An 18,631-nucleotide genomic window follows, 5' to 3' on the forward strand; every position below is an offset into this window, starting at 1 on the left:
TATTGTTATTACCATATCATTTTATCCGCACATCAAAGCTGAGGGAGGGGGCTTGCCTAATGTCACACAGCCTGTGTGGGGCAGAGCTGCTCTCAGCCCAGGGGTGCCCAGTTCTTCTCCCAGTTCCGGGGGGAGGAAAGCGTGGACTTTCTCTGTCACACGGCAGCAGAAGTCCACACTTATCTTCTCCCAGACCAGAGTACGGGGTCGGGCCCGAGCACCAGGTGCCAATCTGATCTCACCACTCGCCAGCTGTGTGATCTTGACATTTCCACACTCTGTGCCGCTGTTTTCTCATTTGTGAAAGGGGGCTCACATCAGTATCTGATTGTTGTGATGACTGAAAAGCAAAATCATGGCATACAGCAAGTTTTCAATAATTGCTGGCGGTGACCTCAGTGTGTGTTCAGAGCCTAGTGTCGTGCCTGGCACAGAGTGAATACTCAGAAGTTCGCTCAGGAAGGAAGAATTAGAGATAATGGTGGAAGTGAGTCTGAGAAGGGAAGACATTGAGAGAGGAAAAGCAGGAGATCAAAAAAAAAAAAAAAAGAGTTATGGGAAAAAGAGTTCAAAATAAAGAGATGTGTGAGTAGTTCATTCAGCAAACATTTATTGAGCACCTACTGTGTATATGTAGATGTGAGAGCAACGGTGTCTCAGGCCAAAACAACCTGTGGACAATTAAACAGATCTGACACCTGAGATGAACGGAGCAGGCCAAGGCCTGGAGGGAGAGGAAAGGGAGGGAGGGGGAGCCAGAGCAAATGGCAAAAGTGAGGCGGAGGGGCGGGAGAGAACAGAAAGTGAGGAGATGCGTCTGGAAGGGCTGGCCTCTGGTCTCTGAAAGCATGAAAGAGTGAAGGCTAAGAATAGAGAGGAGAGGGGAGGAGAGAGACCAGGAGGAGGAGGGAGATACAAAGCCAGGGCTGCGAGAGATCAATGAAGGGGAATAAACTGAGAGAAGGACCTAGGGGAGGGAACGGGCTGGCGCTTGGAGAATAAATCTCAAAATAAATAAAAAGTGATGGAGTTAAGAGGGAAGGGCTGGAGGGGCAGCTAGAGCCCAGGGAGTGGGGATTGTAATCACCTGGGAGAAAAGAGAGGGTAAGTTCCAGGCACGAGGATGGAGTGAGAAATCAGGGAAGAGGCAAGAGGAGGAGCAGGATGGGGGTGAGGTAGAGCTTGAGTCCCTGAGGACTCCCAGGAGTCCAAGGACCTGCTCTTTCTTTGCCCTGAACTTCAAAAGCCGATCATATATCACTATAGTCTGGTCAGTGACAGCATGGCAGGGCAGAGGTGGATGGCGGTCCTGTCTGGTTATCCTTCAGCCACCTATCTGACAGCCAGCCCTTGCGTGTGTGTGTGTGTGTGTGTGTGTGTGTGTGTGTGTGTGTGTGTGGAGGGGGTGCGCATTCCTACCCGGATCCCCAACCCAAGACAAAGGGCGGGTCTATGGAGGTCACCGGTCCTAGTCCACCATCAAAAATTTCCTACTGAGAACTCAGGGATCAGGGGGCTTCTCAATTAGGCCTCATCTTAAATAGATACCACTGAAGAGAAAGCCATGCAGCCAAGAGAAAGAAACTGGGCCCCAGCAGAAAAGACCTCAGGCAGCTGGCTTTTAAAGAGAGTGATAAATCAGCCTGAAAGGTGTTTCTGGGTGGGGCTGGGGAGCTGGGGGTGTTTATTGGAGGCTCTGTGGGCCAAGGTGGCACTAAATTTAGTGCGGGGCTGTCTTGCCTGATTACTTTGTTGGTTGGTTGTAGGAATATCTATCATGAACTACCCCCCTTCCCCAAAAGGAAAAGCCTATGTAGTTCTTTTTCTAGGACACATGACCTCACACCCCCAGGAAACCGGGGCTCTGGCCTCTGTCCACCTCGACGCGCAGTGATTGCTTCTGAACTGGCCAGTCTGTGCAGGGGCCTTTCTGGGCAGCCAGCCAGGGGCTGCCACTGGAGAAGCCTGCCCCCACCCTCGCCTGCACCCCCCTTCTCTGAAGCCGGGCTCCCATAGTATGTGGGGAAAATGGGGGGACCTTAGACTCAGTAAAGTCAGGCGGCAGAGAAGGGTCGGGTCTCAAACTGGGGTCTCCGGAGAAGCTGCCAGGAGAGGCGGGAGACGGTCCCCCTCCTGGGGGCGCTCCCTTCGCATGGATATGGGGTTGCAGGAAGGAGGGGCACCGCCCCCCGGGGGTTTCCTGGGACTGGGCCGCGGGTGGGATGGAGAGGCCGGCTCCGCCCGGCGGGGGAAGGGCGCGACCCGGGGAGCGGAGACCCGGGCTCCCCCGCTGCAGGGTCCAGGGGCCCGGCGGCCGCCTGCAGCTCCGCGCGACGCGTCGCTCCTGCCCGGCGGGCGCTGCATTCTCGGAGTCTCCACCAGAGGCTGCGGGAGGAAGGAAGGGATCCGTCCCTTGCACACTTCCCCCCTAGTCAGACACGCACCCTCCCTCGCTCCCGCTCGCTCACTCCCTCGCTCCCTCGCTCTCTCGCTCTCTCGCTCACACACACGCGCGCACACGCCGCCGCGGCTCCCCCTCTCGCGCCCGCTCTCCCTCCGGCTCCTCCGGGCGGCCGCCGGGCTCCGGACTCGCCCGCCCGCCGGCGCCCGGGCTCCCGCCGCACGCAGCGCCCCGAGGCGGCAGGACTGGGGGGAGCCCCGGGCCGCTCCCCGAGGTAAGAGCGCGGGGTGCCGCGGGAGGGGCGGCCACATCGCCGCCGAGGGGAGGCTGCCCAGCCTGGAGGGAGCCCCCCGGCCCGCTGGAGCCGCCGGGCGGGCGGCGCGGGGGGCGAGCCTCCCGCCGCAGGGGGAGCCAGGGTTCCCGCGCCCGGCCCCCGCGCGCCCCCTCCTCTTGGCGGGGCAGGCAGGGAGGGAGTTTCCCACGTCCAAACTTTCCCCGGCGCGGAGCCGAGCCTCCTCTCGGCCCGGAGCCCGCGGCCCCCACCCGCCCCCACCCACCCTGGTCGCTCGAGACCCGGAGCCTCCGGAACGCCCGCGGGCCGAAGGGTGACAGCGCCAGGGGATCACCCCCGCGCGCCGAAAGTGGTCGGGGAGGGGGCGCACAGCCTAGACACGGGGGCCAAGACCCCGGCGTCCCCGGCGCCCCCCACCCCCCGGCATCGGGGCTCGGCTCCCGCGCCCCTCCCAGAGGCGGGGTCCGGGGCCGGGAAATACCGCACGGCGTGAGCGTGTGCGCGCGGGTGTGTGTGTGCGAGGTCGTGCAGTGTCCGGGGGCACCCAGGGGCCGACTGGAGCCGCGGCGGCACGCACGGCTGCAGCCACCTCGGGGAGAAGAAGGGGGCTGGCCCACGGGGACCCTCGCCGCCCCACCAGCTCATACCCGCTGCCCTGGAGCCGTCGGGCCCACCCGCAGACAGGCAGCGAGAGAGGGCCAGCGCTGCCCTCTTCCCTAGGACCCGGCTCTGGGAACACTGTTCCCTCCACGGAAAAAGGACAGGGACCGACGGCCTCACGTCCAAAGGGAGCGCCACTGGAGACTGACTCTGGAGGGCTGGGACGCAGGAAGGGGAGGCATGGATTGTGTGGGCGCCCTGGATGCTGGCAATGGGCTTGGGCCGGACCCGTCTCACTCGCGCCTCCGGACTTGACCTCCCCTCTCGCTATTTTCTGGCACTGTCAGGCCCCTGTCCCAGTTGGGGCGCGGCTGGACACCACCAGGCCTGGCTGCAGCTGGAGTTGCTGACCTGGAGTCCCTCGAGGTCTCCCCGAGCTGCAGGGGCACCCCCTGCTGGCGGGCAGAGGGGCCGCCGCTTGAAGCCGGCGGGAGGCTTCCAACCCTCACGCTTCTGGGAACCCCCTTGTCTTCTCTCCTACCACTCAGGCCTGACTGGCGGTTGCACAAGCAAACTCCGTTTTCCATGAGTCTGATTCCAGCTCTTTCCAGGTCTCTGGGGCGGGCCAAGGTGCCCACAGCACAAGCAGCGGCTCATTCGAGGGCTTTGGCGGCGGCCGGCCCTCTCTGCGCCCCTCCGGTGGCGTTCTGGATTCAATCTTCCCCCACTAGTCAGCGCTACTACCCAATCTCAGCATTACCACTGCCTCGGAACCTATGGCGCCTCCCTAACCACCACGCCTTCTGTCCCTCATTAGCTCCCCTATACTTGTCTGTCAGTCAATGCCCACTCTGTCCCCCTTAATTACTCCTACAGCCCTTTTTGGAATTTGGCCTCTATACCCATAATGACATCCTTTGGGCTTTGCCCATCTATGACCGTTTCCTCCTCCACCCTGCCTGCCTCAGTTTCTCTCTGCAGCAATGGCCTCTTCCCTACCCGCTCCCTCCCCAGCTACTTCGCCGCAGCATCCCGCCCCCCCTCCCCCGCCCGTTTCTCTCTCTTTCCCAGTGTCTGGGACGCTCCTCTTTGATTCCTCTGGAAGGGAAGGCCGCCGTCGACATTTAAACACTGCTTCCTGCGGGTATATGTGCGTGCCCTTCTGGGGCCACCCCTGCCAGCGCCTCTGGGGCAGGTGCTTTGCTAAGCCCGTCACGTCTCTCCCAGCTAAGGGGCAGCTGCCCCTCCTGAGGGACCCTCTCAGCTGGCTCCTGGAGATGAGAAGCCCCTCCCCTCTTCCTGACTGTGAGCAATTAACGACCACCTGGGGGCCCCTCTTTCTCATGTTAAAGTGTTGGAAACAGAGGCCAGGGGCACCCAATGAGCTATATCCAGAGCCAGAATGGCAACCCAGGTGTCCTGACTTCCAGGGCTCACCCACTCTCCTTCCATGTGGGCAGATCTGGGGGGAAATGGAGCAGTTCCTTGCTTTTACACTGCAAGCAGAATAAGAAGATACCTGCTTCGATGCAGCAAGAGGTGTTTAAGTTAGACCCCCAGCGCTCCCAGACCAGTGCCAGGGAAAGCTGTTGAAATGTCTTTGGTGGAGAAACCTAAATAACAGACACTGAGGACTCAGTTCGGCCGCTAAAGGTGGGGTGTGACCCTAGGCAAGTGACAGCCCTTCTATAACACGCATGTGTGCAGGGAGTGGCTGCGATCTCAGGACGTTACTGGTGGTCTGGAGTAATTACGCCTAAAGGCAGGACTTCCAGTCCCCCTGCTGCTTCCCCAGGGTCTGATTCTGCAGGACTGTGTTGGAGGTCCACTGAGAGGGGGCTGGGCTGGTGCCGGGCAGGGACCCCAAAGGGACCAGTCTCTTCCGAGTTAGCAAAGTTTGGAGCAGCCAGTTATTTACCACATGGATAACAGGAGTCAGCCAATTAAATCTCCTCTCTCTCTCTCTCTCCCTCTCTCCCTCTCTCCCTCTCTCCCTCTCTCCCTCTCTCCCTCTCTCCCTCTCTCCCTCCCCCTCTCCCCCTGTCCCCCTCTCTCTCTTTCCCTCTCTCTCTCCCCCCCCTCTCCTCTCTCTCCTCTCTCTCTCTCTTGCCCCCTTTTTCTTCCATCAGGAAGCTCCATTCGGAAATGCAGCCTCAGGTATTCCAAGAGAGAGAATGATTCCTGTTTATATAACTCAGGCAGCAGCCAACACAGCTCAGCCAGGGAGGGGTCAGGAGCTGAGGGTGGAGTCAGGTGGCTCCCGGGGTGAGGAGACCCTGAGGAGGGGAGCTTGGTGTGGGGCCCCAGAGTTACCCCAAGGAGGCCAAGAAGGGAAATCCACTGTGATCAGGCTGAGAAGAGACCAGTCCAGGCTCAGGGAGAGAAGCCTTCTGCCCCCAGTGATAGTGGGCGTACCCTCCACCCACCTTAAGAGTGCCCTTAAGATGGAGCTCTTGCCTAGAGGCCTCTGCTTCCTGGAACCTTGTGTTTTGAACCTCTCTAGAAAAAAAAAACCTGATGTTCCCCCCACCCCTAACCATCAAGAAAGGTTCTTACCTCAACTTTTCATAAGAGCAATGGGTAAATAGGACTTGGTCTTTTCTCCCATGGCAGAAGTAAGGATTAACAAGAAACCTAAGTCTGTGGAATGATCTGAGCTCAATGTATCTGCCCTAGGGGACATTTTTCAGTGGCTACTGAAAAATGGGTGTAGGACAGGGAGACTGGAGGCATGGCTGGCATGTACAGTTAGGCAGGTTGTTGACGGTCCACGAGGACTCAGTGAAGGAGGAGAGTAGGGGCTGAAATCCACCTTAAGCTCCACTCAACGAATCAGGTGTCCTAAAGGAGGAAGGCGCCCTTGTCCTCACATGCAAAAAAGGCTTCATATGCTCACCAGCCCTGGGCTTGTGGGACTACATGTCCCCAGAGGAGGATGCCTTTCTTTAATTTCCATGACGGCAGCCCAGCCGGGGTTAAGGATCTGCACCCTACTCACTCCCTCACCCAGTTCTCTTAGTGACCCACAGTGGGGACGCACATTTCCGAATAGATGAGTCTGAGCCTGGACGCGTGAAGTGCAGGAACCCGGAGGAATGGCCTTCCTCCCCTCCATTCCTTCGATGCCCCCATGAGCAGGCCTCTTCCTGCTGTCCCGCTGGGATTAGGCTGGGAACTTCCTGCTTCCTCACCAGACCCAGGAGCCTTCAGCCATCCACTTGCTACCAGCTCCCTCCTTTGTGTGAGATGAACAGCTGATTAAGAACATGGGCATCGGGGTTGGACCAGATTGGATTTGTGACTTGAAGGCTGTGTGACTTTGGGCGAGATACTTTGCCTCTCTGAGCCTTGGTTTCCTCCTCTGCAAAATGGAGGGGAAAAGTAACACCTCCTTCACTGGGTTGTTGTGAACATTAAAGGTGCATGAGTATGCATAGTGCTTAGCACAGTGCCCGGCACACAGGGCACTCCATAGATGAAACAGTTTGGTTATTGTTATTTTCTCTCTGTTTGTGTCCCTTGGTTCCCTCTGGACTGAAGGCGCTGTCCCTCTGTTTGGTTTTGTGCATGACTTTGGTTGCCTGCACCCCTGCGGGAGGGTAGAGTTGAGTCAGGACCCCCAGGATCCGTCTCTGACCTCGGGCTCCTTTAAGGGACTGCCCAGTTCCTGCATGCGGCCGGGGTGTCAGAACATGCTAGATTCTCCCAGATTCATTTCACCCTAGGTCTACCTTTTGTCCCCTCCCATCCATCTCATGATCCCTGCTCTGGCTCAGACCTCGCTGGCTTTGCCTAAAGCTTTATGGCAGACTCCTCCATGGCCTTCCAGCCTCTGACACCCTCTCCACTGCAATCCCTGCTGCAGTCAGAATGATCTTTCTCTAACACAGGTGGGATCGTGTCACTTGCTTGATTAAAACCCTTCCATGGCTCCCCATCGCCTACTGAATTAAGTCCAGACTCCGCACCATGACATTCAAGGTCCTTGTAATCCGTCTGCATCCTCCTTTATCTCCCACTGTGCCTCCAATCCCATACTCCCGCTTTCAGCCACACCTGCCTTCTACCTGAACTCCCTTTCCCTGGAGATCTCTCAACGCATTAAAGACCTAACCCAAATAGTACCTAGTCCTTGCATCCACCCATCCTTCTGTCTGTCTGAGCATCCACCCGTTCATTATCCAGTTTAAAACATAGTCACACACATATTGCTTCCTATGTGCTAAGCATTGTGCTAAATGTTAGAGAAACAATGGTGACCAAGCAGACAGGATCCCAGCCAGCAGGAGTCTGGTGGTCCTGGGAAGGAGACGATCAAACAATTCTCATAAGCCATGATAAGAGCCAATGGAGGGATGGGCAGCAGAGGCTTCCAAGAGGAAGTGATGTTTAAACAGAGACCTGCAGGTTAAGCAGTACTTCTGAGGGGATGAAAGGGGTGGGGAGGGTGGGAGCAGGGAAAGGAGGCTCCAGGCCAAGGGGTGGTGGGGTACCAAGGCCTGGAGGTGATGGAGAATCCTGGAGGAACTGCAAGTTCAGTTGGCCGAAGTGAGTCCTGTGGAGCCTGCGGCGTGGGTGTGGGAGTTACAGGAAATGAGGCCAGCGAAGTGGGCGGAAGCCGAGTCCTATGGGTCTTGAAGGTTACGAGGAGGAACTTTGACTTCATCCTGGGAGCAGTGGGAATCACTGGAGGGTTTTCAGCAAGTGAGGGGCATGGCGCAATTTACCTTTAGACGCCTTACCCTGCTGCTGAGTGGAGGATGGATTGGTGGGAAAGACGGGGTCCAGCAATGCTGGTGGCTGGGCCTGGGGAGTAGAGGAGGACTTGTGAGGGTGAGAGGAGTAGACCAGGCAGAGCTGGGGGACTTTGTGGACATGGGGGGTTGAGAAAGACGCCGTTTCTAACATGGGAGCCTGTGTGGGTCGAGCGAGGAGCAGGGCAGGGCTTTCAAGAAGAGGTAGAGACCAGCCGTGGACAGGGCGTGTGCGAGATGCTGGGCGGGACATGCGGTGGAGATGCCCTTTGGATAGTTGTGCAGAACTGGCTGGACCCACCTTGAGAGTTCTAGGCCAGAAACAGATCTCCGAAGCCACAGATGTATGAGACCCAGGATAAGTTTATAGAATGAAAAGAACCTTGAGAGACCCGTGAATTTCAAGGACAAGTGCATTCCAGGAAGCCTTCTCTAACCCATTCAGGCACATATGACTCCCATCTCTACTCAGCCCATAGTAATTAGTTTAGGTGTTTTTTTTTTCTTTTCTTTTCTTTTTTTTTTTTTTTTTTTTTTGTTGTTTGTTTACTGCCTGCCTTGTATCTATCATCTACCAGATCTGTGGTTCTCCACCAGGGGCAATTTTGCCCCCTAGGGGACATCTCGCAACTTCTAGAGACACTTCTGGTTATGGTAAGTGGAGAGGAGGTTGCTACTGGCATCTAGTGGGTAGAGGCCAGGGCTGCTGCTAAACCTCCCACAACGCACAGGACAGCCTCCCCCCGCCCCGCTTCCCGCCGCCGCCCCCAAGAATTATGCAGCTCATAATGTTCATAGTGCAGCCTGGATGAGAAGACCCTGAAGGTGGCCACTGTTTGTTTGTTTATTTGTTTGTTTGTTTGTTTTTCATTTTGGCCTCCCCCCGTGATTAGCACAGCATATGGCACAAGCCGAGCATGCTTACTGACTTAAATTTGGGCTTAAAGAGGAGGCCTTGGGCCATGCAGCATTGAAGCCTGTACCACGTACAGCCCAGGGTTGCCCCTCATCCCCCCAGAGCAGACCGGATCGGCCTGCTGTCCAGGAGGAGCCAATGGTGGGATGGAAGGATAGACCAACAGAGAAAACCTGCCGAAAAGCTGCCAGACACCCCAGAGGTTGAGGATATATTGGCTGCGTATAGTTCACCCACCTCATTTTTCTCCCTTGTCTTGTTAACTTCTGTCATTTCTTTATCACTCAAGTAAAAATGTTATTTTTTAAAATAAGCAAGTTACAGATAAACAAAATGAGAAATGTGACAACCCACTGTTTAAGAGCGTGGGCTCTAGAGTCAGAGAGAGAGAGAGGAAGTTGGAATCCTGGCTCTGCCACAGACTAGGCCAGCGAGCCTCTGTTTTTTCATCTGTGAGACGGTTTTAATGGACCCACCTTGTCTGACTGTAGGAAAGAGGGAATGAGGTTATAGAGACAAAGGACTCAGCACTGGGCACACAGGAAGTGTTCGATCCAGAGCAACCACACAACTGTGTATGTGTGCGTAAATTTATAGATATGTGTGCATGTATATGTATGTATCTTTTTATATACAAAAGCATTTTTAATTAGCCATAATCCCACCACCACTTGGCTACCATTTCGGTGCATATCCTTCTTGACATATATAGATCTTTAAAAAATAAAAATGGCATCTCGCTTTATATATATCCTTTGTAACCTGCTTTTTTCACTCGATAATATATTGTGAATGTCTTGCCATTTCAATAAATATACATCTACATCATCATATTTTAAGAGCTGCATGGTTCTCCATTGTGTGGCTGGACCATAATTCATTTAACCAGCCCCTACTGTTGGACATTTGGGCTGTTTCCAATTCTTTGCGATTACAAACAATTCTGCGATGAACATCCTTGTACACACATCTCTACGCTCTTGTCCGATGATTTCCTCAGGGACCACTTGGACATTTTTGGCAGGAGGCATGTGACCCTGACCAGATTGCTCAAGTAGAGGCCCTCGGGCCCAGTGAGGAGAGGGCTGGAGGGTCCCCAGGAAAGGGAGAGGATGCTGGATGGCGGAGAGTTGTTTTGGCTCCTGATAAGCAGGTTCTGATGTTAAGACTGGACTTCACTATATGCGAAAAAGCGGGAGACCCCACCCTGTTTCTCTGTTGTCACGTGGTGCTTGCAAAGTAAGGGATGAGGACTCTGTGTGTGTGATGGGCAGAGTGACAGACACCAGGCAAGCAGGGGACACAAGGTGGATGGGCCCAGGCAGGCTGATGGATGGGTAACCGAGGCAGATGGATCCAGGTCAGTGGGCAGACAAGATGATGGGCAGTGACGAGCCCAACAGATTCAGTGACCAGACAGATATAGGACTGGGCCTCACAGTGGGGCCCGCAGGAACCAGGGGCTGAAATCGTGTATTCACAGACAAGAGGGAGTTCTTGGAAGGTGCAGCCAGGCCCCAAGGCCAAGAGGCTCTGGGCTCTGTCTTCTATCATCCAAGCAGTTGTGTGTAGGATTATGCATGTTAGAGTTGAAACGGCTTTGGGGTTTGATGGGCTCAACCATCTAGAGATATATTTATATAGATAGACGGGGAACTGAAGTCCAGGGGGAGAAGGGCGCTCTCCCAGGATCCTGCAGCATCTCAGAGGCAGACTGAGCCCTTTGGCCTTAGTTTAGTCTATTCTCATTTGCATTTTTCAAATGAGCCTCTCACCTGGGCTCGAAGGGGAGGGGACTAGGTTGACAGAGGGGGAGATTACAGCAGGCAGGGGAGGGGGCCTGGGAAATCTGGGAGACCTGTCATGAATCTCTCTGTCCACCCTCCTCCCACAATCCTATTTATACCACACTGCTGTGCACTGTGGAGAGCACAGACCCGGGGGCAAGACTGCCAGGCTTTTGTCCTGGCCTTGCCACTTAGGAGCGGAGTGACCTTAAATAAGTGGCCCAACCCAGGGCCTCAGTTCCCTCATCTGCATCTATCTCAGGTGTGTTAAGAGGGTTAGATGAGTTAATAGAAGTAAAGCACTTAGAACAGTGCCTGGCCCATAGTTATCCTCTGTAAGTGTTAACTCCTGATATGCACTATTTTGCCCGTACTTTTCCCTTTGAGTTCCGTGTGTGTGTGTGTGTATGTGTATGCAGGTGCATGCCCTGCATACATAGCAGGCTGTCCCCATGAAGGACCCTTAGCTGCCTGACCTCCTACCATCAGGGCCCTTTAGACAGTTGGGCACATAGTGGGTACTCAACAATGTGCCTCGACGAAGTGGCTCGCTTGATGATATCTGGTTGAAGCGATTAAGGAAGGTTTCATTGGGAGGTAGCATTTGAGCTGTGCGTTGATGTCTAGAACGGCACCGCTGCTAGTGGAGGTGACCAGGAGGGCACTCCCAGTGGTGGGGACAGTATGAACAAAGGGGAGGAAGCTCGGTGAATGTTTGGGGTGACAGCCAGCTGCCTGGTTAGACTGTAGCACAGAATACATAAAACAGAGGAAGGAAACAGCCAGAAGGGGGGAGGTCAGCTGGATACAGGTGTGCGACTCCAGGCTGAGGAATGCAGGCAATAGGGAGCTAACGAAGGTTGCTGACTGGAGTTGAACTTTAGGAAGATCATGCTGATGGCATTGTTTTAGGATTGACTTGAAGGAAAGAGAAAGGAAGCGAGGAGCAGGGGCAGCAGAGATCATTCAGGAGATAAAGTGGGGTTGGAGCTTGAATGAGACCATGGAGAACAAGGGACAGATACTAAGGGAAAAGGTACCAAGGAAATTGGATCAGCAGGACTCAGAGCTTGCTCTGGCCCCCCGCCCCCCCGACAGAGCCCTCATGACACCCCCATCCCAGGGACCAGACCTCACTCTCCTTCAGGTGCTATCAGTGGGCAGGTAGTGGCTCCAGCTCTAAAGCTATTCCTGGGTCTCTGCATCAACTCAGTCATCCCACGGAGACCATCCCCACAGGGGAGGCTTTGGGTGTGGTTGGATTCATAGGTCCCTGAGTGGGCTGGACTGTGGGTGGAGACCGACAGCTTTGGCAGCTCAGCTCTGCTTGTGCTTGGCTTGTTTGTGGGCTGGGAGAAGCTGGCGACTCTGGTTGCTTCTGGGTTAGGAAAACAATCACAAATTAGAGAAAATGCTTTGGGAAATTGCTCTGCCGTGTGAGCGGGAGGCTGCCTCAGGAGGGAGGGAAAGAGGCTCCTGAGCCAGCTATGGGTCCCCATGGCCTCACCCGTCCACTCTAAATCATCTGCTTGGCATCTGACATGGTCACCCGCCGAGCCCTGACACAGACCTTCTCCAGCTAAGCCATTGCTCCCAGGTCTATTCCTACCTGCGGACCTTTGCTTACCTGGGCTGAGCTCGTCCATCCATTCAGTCTGAGCACCCCCTTTCAGCCCTTCGAGAGCCATTGTTACCTGTCTTATCTCTTTGATGGTCCCTCAAGGACAGGAACCATGTCTTATATTAATGACAGACAGAGGGAGACAGATTGGGGCACCAATCTTCTTCTGATACATATTGACCGAGTGGCCTTGGACAAGTCCCTTTGACTTTCTGAGCCTCAGTCCCCTCATCTGTAATGGAGGAAGATAAGACCTCCCTTGCCGAGTTGTTACTGGGAATGAATGAGGTCATCGGCACGCAGTGTCCTGCTCAGAGTAGGTACCAAATTAATGAAGGGGCTCGCCCCACTTTACAAACAGATCAGAACGTTGGGCTGTGTGAGGGCCAGCATTGGTCTAGGAATACCACCCATCAACAATATCTAGAGCTGCCTGCTCTACTATATCTGTCTGTCTTCCTACTATTCCCTTACTGGGAAGACACACAAAAAAAGTGCATCAATTTTAGGGCAAGCGCTTGAGGTATTCCTGATATAAGAAGATGAAGCAATAAAAGTTGGATTTTTATGAGTCCAATGGCCATCAGGCAAGACTCAAGCCAGGCTATCTTCTGTCAGGAGGAACTGGGATAGTAGCCAAGAGCTTGGACTCTCAAGGCAGACTGTCTGGGACTGAGTCCCTGTGCTGCCCCTCCCTAGCTCCCTGACCTCTCACAAGTTGCTTAACCACCTCGGCTTCCCCATCTGTGAGAGGGGGATGATATCGCAGTACCTGCTTCACAAGATTGTGAAGATTATGCGAGCTAATATTTGGAAAATGCTCAGACGATGCTGGCAACTAGTGAACCCTACAAAAGAGTTTGTCAAATAAAATTGATGAGGGATTCAGGGACAGAGGAGTGGGCAGCAGAGCAGCTCAAGCAAGATAGGAAATGGGTTTTCAGAACTGGATTTTCACAGAGCTAGAGTCCAGCCAGCTGCCCCTCAAACTGGCCTCTTTCTGAATAAGGAGAGCATAAGATGTCAAAGAAAAACTGCTTTTTCTGGAGACCGCCGGAGTGCCCGGGAAATTGCACATGGAGGCAGCCTCTGCAGAGGACAGAAGGGACAGGGAGGCCGGGCTCTCAGAGGCACCTCTGAGCCCCTGCGGGTCTCACCTGCCCTTTCTCAGCCCCAGCGGAGGCTCCTGGCATGACTATATTCTACCTGTCTATAAAAGGTGAGGCCCATTGCTAGGTCCCCTCGATGAAAGGGAACCAGGACACTTTGTCAGGGGGTCTCAGAGTATCCCCTCCCACCGCCTGGCTGCGCAGGGACTGGAGGGTGTGTCCTGGAACCCCCGCCTCAAACACGGTCTGGTCTGGAAATAGTCCTGAGTGTCTGCTCTGTGTCAGGCCTCTGCTGGGCATGGGGAGGAGACAGTGGACCACACGTGGTCCTTGCCCTCCAGGAATCTGGGAGAAGCAGCCAATTCCTAGAGTTCCTCTTCTCCTTAGGCCTCAGTTTCCTTATTTGTCCTCTTCTTTTTTACCAAGTGGCCCATCCACCTGCCCCTCTCTTTCTCTTCTCATCCCAAACCCCTCCTCAAGCAGAGGATGGGAGGGACCCCCACCGAAAAGAGACTTGTAGAAACTGAGGGCAAGGCTGAAACTTCTGATTGGCTGGTCAGGCCCATTCTTTTTCCTGGTTGCCATAGCAGCCATTTCCCGGAGTTGTCAGTGATGAAACTCATAACATTGTTTTCAAATAATCCGTGTAATTGAAATAACAATTGAGCTGTTAACTCGTCTCTCACATCCTAGCTAGGACAGATCCTCCTCTCCCTACCCCAGGAAGCTCTGGCCCCAATCTGCCTCCTGTCTGAGGCTGCGCCCCTTCCTTGGGTTGGAGGGGAAAAGAGGAGGTGGCTTAATTATAGAATCCTAAAATCTCAGGCCCCCCAGAGCTAAACCAGAACTTAGAAACCAGAAATCCCTTCCTTTCGCGACCAGAAGCACAGAGGACGAAGGAAGGGGCTCAACTAGGGTCACACAGGAAGGAAGCAGCTGAACTAGGACGCGCAGCTCTGTTTTTCCACGGAAGCCGGAGTTGATGTCTAGAGTTGATAGAAAACTATAGAGCTGCCTCCGTCTAAGGATTTGCTTTGTACGAAGCCTTATCCAGCCCGCCCCCATTCTACAGGTGATTAAACTGAAGTCCCAAAGAGTTAAGTCTCATACAGTGTTTTTATAACTTCTCTGAAAATACTCGTTGAATGATTAGATCTCAAAGAGCAGAGACACCTCTCTCTTTCTCTCTTCACGTCTCTCCTATTCCCCCTGGTTTCTTCAGCGAGAGGACTTCCTGGAAGAGGGGGTTGAGGGCAATTTGGGACATGCGGCTTAGAGGAAGAGGAGAAGAAATTGTGGCTTAGAGGAGGAGGAGAAGAGATTTCCGGAGGAGATAAGAGAGGGAGGGAATTCTAAAATACTCATCCCCACTCCCGCATCCACCCCTAGCTTGGGTTGAAGGCTGTGTATTCAGAAGCATAAATGTCAGCAACGGGGACCCCTGCCCACTCCTCGTGCTGGGATGGGTTGAGAAATGGAGGAAGCACGGCCTCCTCCACGAGTGCACGTCTCCACGCGCACGTGAAGACGCAGGTCTGCACAGACAGCTCCCGGCGGCGGCAGCTCCACGGGGGATGAAAGCATTTCCGAAGAAGTGTCTGGTCGCTGTCCAAGACACGCTCTGGGTCCGCGGATTGTGTGGGTGACTGGGGTGGCAGGCACCTGCTGGGACGGAAAGTGGAAGCGGTCCTTTTCAATGCGAGACTGGGTGACAGCAAGCCGTTGGCTTCCTTCCCCGCATTCTAGAGTCTTGGAACCACTAAGGGTCTTGGCAATCACCTACTGCCCCCAGTCATTCATTCTTATTTATTCAACATTTATTGAGCACTTACTCGGTGCCAGGCACTGAGAATATGACTATCAGGATATTAGTCTAGGGGGAAGACACACACGCGTGCGTGCACACACCTACACACGCGCCCACGCACACGCCTCAGCAGTGGCCAGCAAGTCTTCCAGGGGGTTAGTGGGTGGCAGGTGCCAAGGCAGCACAGGGTGGGGAGAGACTGACTCTGCCTGCAGGAATAAGAAAGACCTCCCGAAACCGACGACGCGGATCGGTCTCGAAGGATGAATAAGAGTTCTCCGGGTGGGCGAGGGAGAGAGAGCACGTGAGAGGGAACGGCGTACGCAGGGATGTGCTCGTGGTTAGAGGACAGCAAGAAGCTCTGTGTGGCCGCCGTGGAGGAAACCGAGTCTAGAGAGGGGCCCTAAGTTGCTCGAAGTGCCACCTCGAGTTGTGGTCCAGTCGGGAGTAAAACACGAGGTACCTTTGTCAGAAAATCAGAAAGATTTAATTCTCTGAAAGACTCTAGTCCAAACTTTCTCTTTTTTCAGATGGGAAGACAGAGGGTCATAGGTGTTCAGTGCTGTGTCTGGAGTCCCACATATGGATGTAGCGGGGTGGAATTTGAAATCTGGTCTACCCGATAGCAAAGCCTAAACTATTTTCACGGCGCCGAAGCTGGGAGCGGGGTGAGTGCCGCCTCAGCTCACCTGGAGAGCAGAGGGCTTGGGCAAGGACAGGCTGCCCCAGTGAGACCCGTGTGTGAGGTGGGGCAGGCAACCTGGACGGGCTTCTGTCACATTGTTGGCACTCGACACTTGACCAGAAGGAGCTCAGCTCCAGCAGGAAAGCTCAGCAGCAAGGCCTTCCTCTTGGCTGGAGTGGACCTGAGTGCTGCTTGCAGTCCTGCCCCTGACTTTGTGAGTGACCTTGGCCAAGACACTACCTTTCTCCAGGCCTTGGTTTCCATGATCGGCTGTATCACAAGAGGATCCTGCTTGCCTATTCTCTTGGGCAGTTGTTCTTAATAGTTGTTATGGTGGCAGGGATGATGTGGGCCCCTGGAGGACATTTGGCACTATCTGGACACAGTTTGGGTTGTAACACTTTAGAGAAAGGGGTGCTACTGGCATTTAGTGAGTAGAGGCCAGGGATGTTGCTGATTTCCCACAATGTACAGGACAGGTCCCCAACAGGGAATTACCCGGTCCAAAATGTCCATAGCAATGAGTAGGAGAAGCCTGGAACCCTGAGCCTTGTTTGTGAAGATCAGGTGTGACCACTGAGGGCTGTGCGGAGGTGACCCCAAGCTGTAACATAGAGAAGCAGAGTGGGCTTGTGTTGGGCAGACTTAACCTTTTTGAGCCTTGCTTGCTTCATCACTGGAACAGGGCAGTAATAATGGCACCTATCTCAGGAGACTGTTGAGAGGGTGCGATGAGATGTTACATATGCAGATGGAGAAGAAGACAGCAGCACAGGAAGTCAGGGTACCCCCCCCCAAAACCCTGAGCCCCTCTACTGCAAATGCAAGCCCTGAGCCTTTAGGCACAAACTCCGGAGCCAGATCCGCCTCTCAGACCTATGGGATCTCAGACAACCTGCTTAATCTCTCTGTGCCTCAATTTCTCATCTGTAAAATGAGGATTCCAAATAGCACCTACCATATAGGCTTGGCCAGAAGGTGTAAAATGAGTTAACAGATGCGAAGCACTTGGAGTAGCACAGAGTAAGTGCTATGCAAGTGTTAGCTATTGCTACTACTAATATAATTATATTATTATTATTGTTATTATTATTTCGATTCTATCTTGAACAGGCAGTCATACAAGTCGCAGAACTCACCTCAGACACTGGCCTCCCCAGACGCCATCTCTCTACGACTCTCTGCCTATCTCCCCCTCCGACCTTTATAAATTCCATCTCCATCCTCGCCCTCTTCATCTTGTGTTGCGTCTGCCAGAGCCAGAAATAGCTGTGAGAAGGACGACTGTGGGCGCCTACACCTCACTTGGTAGCATCATGCAGACCTCAGCCCTGAACACTCACATCCTCATTCCTGGCCCACCTGGATTAGCCCCTGGCTAACCCTTCGGAGAACGGATACATCCTCTAGCATCGGGTTTCTCAATCTCAGCCCCACTGACATTTGGGGCCCATAATTCTTTGCTGCGGAGGGCTTTACCGTGTGTGGCAGGATGTTTAGCAGCATCCCTGGTCTCTACTCACTAGGTACCAAGAGCGCCCCTCCTCCAGTTGCAACAACCAAAAATGTGTCCAGACATTGCCAGCATCCATGGCGGGCAAGACTGTCTCTGGTGGAGAACTTCTTTTCTAGAACTTTGCTGTGCAATATGAGTTTCTGTCTTATGGTGTCCTGGCAGAGAGGCTTTTAAAACTGAATAAATGTCCTCAACTTGGGCCCCTGATACCACCCTCCACTTTGTCCCGTTTTCTTACCAAAATTCCAGTCCGCTTGACCCACTCTCAAAATTAGTTGGCCACGAGCATCTGGCCCAACTCCCAAACTCTCAGCCATAACCAGAAACCCCGAATCTTAACCTTAAATCCAAAACTTCATCCCTCTTCCTCAAACCACAAGCCTCAATTCAAATCCTAACCCTAAACCCTTGACTTGTTCCAAAACTTCAGATTTCTTAACCTCAGACAGAATTCTAAATCCGTAGGTTGGCCCCAAAGGAAAACTTCACTTCCAGATTCTTTCAGCATCCGCTCCTAATCTCCACCCCTGTCTCTTCCAGTCTCTGGAGATTCCTTGGCTCAGGTTTCCAGCCTCTTCCCCTCCAAGGTGGCCCCCAAGTCCCCAGAGAGAGGCAGGGAGGGCAAAAGGAAGTAAGAGGCTTCAGACGGCTACTCTGTCTATCTCAATACCCGCCTCCGTCACTCCACCCCAGGCAACCCATCTGGAAATTCTATCATTTATTCATTTGTTTATTCAAACATTTAATGAGCACCCACTCTGTGCGGGCTCTGTGTTAGACACCAGAAAAACAGTGGAGAATTGGATCCAGTTGCTGCCTACTGTCTATTGGCAGAGACAAAGAAATAGACCAACAAGTAGACAGATACTTAAAAACAATTATTTCAGTCATTCAAGAAATAGCCACTGAGAACCTGTTATAAGCCGAGCACTGTTCTAAGTGCTGATGATACAGCACTAAGCACAAAAGACAAACCCCTTCACACAGAACTTCCGTGAAAGGGCAAGGAGGCAATAATAGGTAAATTTACGATTCGTCAGACAGTGATAAGTTCTGCAGGGGGAAAGGGTGAGGGGACAGGGAGGACCTGGAGGGTGGAGGAGTGGTTCTGTCTCAGGTTGTCAGGGAGAGTCTCACTGAGCT

General features: G+C 53.8%; 1 protein-coding gene across 2 annotated transcripts in view; it reads left to right on the forward strand.

The window, feature by feature from the left end:
- Positions 1-2,599: 2,599 nt before the first annotated feature.
- Positions 2,600-18,631, forward strand: part of CDH22 (cadherin 22) — a 119,439-nt gene continuing 103,407 nt past the window's right edge. The window contains exon 1 of one of the 2 annotated variants that reach the window (XM_016121236.2): positions 2,600-2,675. The gene's annotated coding sequence lies outside the window, so the exon portion shown is untranslated. The remainder of the gene's footprint in view (positions 2,676-18,631) is intronic. The other variant, XM_016121235.2, reaches the window with a different exon arrangement.

Source organism: Rousettus aegyptiacus, unplaced genomic scaffold (genome assembly GCF_014176215.1).
Source record: "Rousettus aegyptiacus isolate mRouAeg1 unplaced genomic scaffold, mRouAeg1.p scaffold_m13_p_12, whole genome shotgun sequence".
In the NCBI taxonomy this organism is placed as follows: domain Eukaryota; kingdom Metazoa; phylum Chordata; class Mammalia; order Chiroptera; family Pteropodidae; genus Rousettus; species Rousettus aegyptiacus.